Source organism: Chionomys nivalis, chromosome 14, assembly GCF_950005125.1.
Source record: "Chionomys nivalis chromosome 14, mChiNiv1.1, whole genome shotgun sequence".
Taxonomy (NCBI): domain Eukaryota; kingdom Metazoa; phylum Chordata; class Mammalia; order Rodentia; family Cricetidae; genus Chionomys; species Chionomys nivalis.
The window spans coordinates 60,882,327-60,888,099 of NC_080099.1; positions in this window are offsets into that span (position 1 = coordinate 60,882,327).

Genomic DNA, 5,773 nt, shown 5'->3' on the forward strand with positions numbered 1-5,773 from the left:
TTCTCAGGTGGTCTTCCTTGATCAAACCTAATTTTTCTTAACTCAGAATGAATTCACAGCCTCTCATTTCCTGTGGAAACAAAAGCAAATTCTCTTCTCTAAAGTAACATACCTTTTGACTTCAGTTTTGAAGTCAAGGCATTTTCAAAATACTATGCATTCCAAGAGTTCTATGTCTCTGAGTTGCTTTCTCTACCATATTTATTTTATTCATCTATACCTTAATTTGCTTTAAAAAGCATTAGAAGTTATTTTTCATAGCTTTATCATTTTTTTTTTTTGGCTGAGGGTCAGCGTCTCCTGAGATATAACTGATGTTGCCAGCTGTGGATATACACGTTGTCTTGGTAAGAGTGACCTTGAAGATCACTCCAAAGGGTGCCATCTAGAGGTAGCACTGGTGAACTGCAGACACTTGCTTTTAGAGAGAACTGGACTGTATTATAAAATTAATGATTGCAGGTGGTATACTAGACATACAATACTGGAGATACAGAAAACAGAAGAGCATTGTCTTTGTTTTCTATCAGCACACAGGCTAACAGATATAGGCAAGGCAATGTGGTTAGTGTTAAAGGGAACACAGAAGGAGAACTGGGTAAGCAAGGAGATGGGGCAGTACTTTTCTTTCCTTTTTTATTTTAGTTATCCTTCTTTTCCTCCTCCTTTTCTCCCCCCTTTCTTTCTCCTCTTTTGTATTTTGAGATAAGGTCTGATGCAGCTTGAACTGACTTTAAAGTCCATTTATAGCTGAGGATGACTTTGAACTCCTGATCTTTCTGCCTCCACCTCCCAAGGGTTAGGATTATGGGCATGTACCACTATGCCTAGCTGATATCACCAGCTGTTGTGATAGTCCAACATGGGTATGCTCATCTAAAAGATCTCCTAAGCTTGGAACATTGCCTTATCAGGTCCCAACCACCTCAGAAATAATCACCAGCCTGTCTGCCTGAGTAATCCAATCATGCAATTGTCTCTGTGTCAAGGTATCAAGGGCACACCAACTATCACAGTGAATTTATAAGACTGTCCAGGGTCGTCTCATCAAACAAGTCTAGGTCACTGCATGGCATATCAATGCCATTGTATGTCTGTTCCCACTGAGTTAAACCCAGCCCCACATTGAGATACTAGGACCTCTTCAATCTACCTTTTAAATATCTTTCCAGAATTAGTGTCACAATGTGATGAGAATAAAATATCAGGAGAAAAGTTGACCTAGGTTTGCTGTAACTCAAACTCATTCATGAATAGAGCAATTTCTCCTAGTTTTAAAGTATTCATCCATGACACCGATATAAATCATGCCTCAGTGTTGTTTTGGTATTCAAATAAGATAATGTATTTTGAGTAATTGGTATACTAATTATAATTAAAAATGGATGCCAATGTGATAATTTATAATCCCTGCATTGATTCATTCTTCACTTTGTATTTGTCGTTGGGAATATTCTGTAGTTCGGGCATGCGTACTTTCTTGATTCTTTTTAGGCAAAATTCCACTTGTCCTCATCATATTTTATTGTGTTTATGAATCCTTCCTCCATTGCCAATGAAATTATTTATTCTTTACTAGTCTGCTGCAGAAGTAGTAGTGGTAATTTTGAAGAAATGGTACTTAGCTGTCTCTTCAGTGTCACAACAATTTATCTTCATTCAATTGACTTGTTACTTTGTACTGCCCATTCATAAACAAAACGATGATTCTATTGATGCTAATTATTCAGAATTTAAGTTCTCCATGTCCTGAACACAACACTTGATGGTAAGAGAAGCATTGCCTGTTTATTGTCATTACACAATAGTAAAGAGTTTCAGGATTTGTGTGTCTGCATTCATGTGTAAAATCCTACCCACACCAACAGTCAAATAAAGCACTTTCATTCTCTTAGTTCATATGCTTTTATTGAAGAAAATACCAAAAATCAGCATATTTAGTACTATGTTGCATTCAGAAATATCTACTACCAAAGAAGGAATCTTTTGAAATAAGTTTATGAATAAATTTATAAATATTGTTATATTCTAACTGATTTCCTTTTTCCCAAGACCTTTCCAAAAGAGCCCATTTGCTCATTAACAATTTTATCTCCTCAAGGTCTGTCAAATAGATGTTATTATGCTTATTTATCAAAATATATTGCCTAAAATTTCATGTTTCTTTGTCAAGCCTTAATATGAATATGATAGCAAGTTATTTCCTAAGCAAATGCTCCAACTCTTATCTTGCTTTATCCTTTTCATTTGCCTGAGAAGATCTTCAAAAAGAGCCCTATATCTGAAATTTGAGTTGTGTGTGATAGGTTTGAACCACCTCAGTGTGGTGAAAGACCTTCTGCTGGCTGATAGTGCAGAGAAAGCAAGTGAGATGCTGTGGATCTTGAATCCACAGACAGTGTGGCATGGAGGTAGGACCAGCACGGGCTGCATCTCCTCTTTTGGAAGCTTACTGATAAAGCGAAAGAAGGAAACAGGCACAGAGACATTTTCCTTTTCTCTTCATGATGGGGTCTATTTTGTTTTTATACCTCAAATTTCATAGTTGAATGATAAAAAAGAAGGAAATAAAAAAGAGAATACGACTGCTCCTAGTGTGGTGGAAGAGAAAGATTATTGAAGATAAAAGGGAGAGCACAGACAGAGGCAGGGATATCTGGGAGAGTCCAGAGTGGACATGACCAGAAAGAACTGGGCTGGTGTGTGTGTGTGTGTGTGTGTGGTGGGGGTTCAGGGATAAGCGCAACCAGGACACCAAGAGACCAAAAAGGCATAAAGAGAAAAAAGAACTGACATAAGCAAAATGTCTACATTATATAAAGAAAAACAGCTTGATGAAGGGCATCCCAGCCCCTGGGCTAGAGAGTTTGGGGTAGAGGGTAGGGTATTCCAGTTATACCCTGTAACAGGTAGGGGCCGAGGAACAGTGGGAGAATCTGGCAACCAGGTACACTTTGATATGTTCTATAGGTACCTCAATTAGTCATTTGTCCCCGTTTGTAAATAGTGTTTTGAATTTTAACTTTATACTTAGTGATTCACTAGGTGTTTTTTAATTTCTAGAATCTTTGACTCAGTAAGATGCAAGCATCGAGAGAAAATACCCATGCTGGGATATGCCTCAAAACTGAGCGCATGGGAGCCACTCTGTGGTCAGCTAACACCTGGGCATTACCCATAAGAGGACTGTGGAATCAAAGCTTCTGGACTGCTCCACAGAGCTCACGAAAATATAGGACAGAGAAATGTAACCAAATCTTTGATGGAAATAACTCAAGATGGCTATCCCAGTATGTGATGCTTGAAAACAATTAATAGTGGAGAGACATAACTACCTAGTAATAGGGGAAGACTTCCGCTACCATGTTATCTTAGCTACTCTGCACTTCAGCTGTATGACTCCTGGAGCCTGTCCTGGAACTAGCTCTTGTAGACCAGGCTGGCCTCGAACTCACAGAGATAAGCTTGCCTCTGCCTCCCGAGTGCTGGGATTAAAGGCATGCACCACCACCGCCCAGTTTGAATCCTGTCTTTTAAAGAGAGTTTTTTCTGCTCTCATTAATAAACAGCAAAGTTCACAGAGTAGACAAAATTGGAATTTCTCCATTCTTTTAATTTTTATTAAACATTTGCTTTGTGCATATGAAGGTCAGAGGATAACTTTCGGGAGTTGGTTCTCTCCTTCCGTGTGGGCTCTGGAGCTTGGACTTAGCTCATCAGTTTTGGTGGCAAGTGCTTTCACCCGTGGCACCATCTCACCAGCCCCAGATGGTCTTCCACTCTGATGTAGTTATAGTATCAGAGCACCGGCCGGGGGATCTGAGCAACAGGATCAGTGTTTTACACCAAGGCTAACAGGCTTTGGCTACTTTACCTCTCCACTTCTTTTCTATACAAAATTAAGTAAAAGCTCATGCAGATACTTCAAATACAACAATTTTTAAATAAATGAAACGCAGAAAAGCAAGAAAGTCTTCCACTATTACTTTCTGAAAGGAGTAAGCCCTGAAAAGAAGTTTATTTCATTTACATTGTCTTTCCAGTCATGTTATAGTTTTTACTGTATAGTTTACATATTTTACAGAATTAAATAAAACTATCATGATAATTTCTTCTCAAGTCAGATGTATGCATACTGACTACAAGAAATCTGCGTTAGTGTTTCCATTTCATCCGTTCAGCATCGTGAGCAATATTAGGAGGAGAAACACAGTTTAACGGATGGGCTGTTCTCTAATTATTCTTGGAGGCATTCAAAATAATACCTTTAAGTTTTCCCATTAAGACTAGAAACATACACAAAACTTGAGGCGGGCATGTCTGTCCTCTTTACTTCCACATCCACAGAACCAAGAGAGCCATGATAAACACTCCAATCCCAGCAGTTCCCAAATAAATATTGTTAAAGACATAATAGTTATATATGTGTGTCTGGAGAACTTTTGATGGCCACATGACTCCATGACTCAGGCCTAAGAAACTGTTTAAAATAATATGTCATATTTTTGTTGACATAATTAGCAAAAGTAAGGAAAAATTCCTTGTAAGGGGGAAAATACTAATATATCCTCAAAAGTCAGTTTCTATTAAGAGCTGTCATTTTTTGTGTGATTCTAAATTAATTTACAATTAATATAAATCAATAAACCACAATAAAATTTATATATAAATATATTGGGGATATATATATATATCCTTTTGAGGAGTGATTCCATTAACACACTACTTTCTCTCCCTTCCTTCCTTCCTTCCTTCCTTCCTTCCTTCCTTCCTTCCTTCCTTCCTTCCTTCCTTCCTTCCTTTTTTCCTTCCTTCCTTCATCCCTCCCTTCCTTTTTCTTTTCTTCCTTCCTTCTCTCTCTCTCTCTCTCTCTCTCTCTCTCTCTCTCTCTCTCTCTCTCTCTCTCTCCCTCTCTCTCATAGTTTTATTTTATGTGTCTGAGGGTTTTACCTGAATTTATGTATGTGTCCCATATATATTCTTGGTGCCCAATGAGATCAGAAGAGGTCTTCCTGAACTGGAGTTACAGATGGTTGTGAGTCACCTTGTGAATGCTGGGAAACAAGCCTAGATTCTCTGCAAAAGCAGCAATGCTCTTAATCTCAAACTCTGATCTCATATAAAAAATACTTAATGTTATGATAATGCTTAACGTTGTTTCTTGCAAAACTCCTTGAAAACACAGATGAATTCCTATCTTTTCACACATGCTCCATATTCCTTTTCATTTCCTTTCAGAAGTTTACGTGTCTTTTGTGTCAGTTAGGCTTTTTTTTTCTGGTGCTGGGGATTGAACCTATGGCTTTATGCATGCTAGGCTGGGCAAGTACTCTATCACTACCTGTGATCCTGAAGTAATTTTTTGAGACAGCGTCTATATAGCCCTGACCTGAATTTTAAAAAATAATCAAAATGTTTCTTTAAAGGAAATTATGGGAAGAAGATGCAGATAAAATTTCACAACATCTTTCCAAAGTTTTTGATTCGCTCATGGAACTTACAGGATTGGCCCCATGAGCTGCGTGCTACTTGTTAGACAACACCTACAAGATATAACACCTTTAATTCTAGGGGTATTTTTGGCCCATACTGAGAACCCGAAAGAACTAAAGAGGCTTATCTAAAGTGTGTAGTCATATTTATCCTCCAAAAGCTGTCATCAAAGAGCCCTGTTGAACCTAGAATGTGTGAATGTTTGCTGAATGTTAAAATATTGAATACAGCACATTAAATATCTTTGATGTGCCTGGAGTACAAAATCCCCATGAAGGAC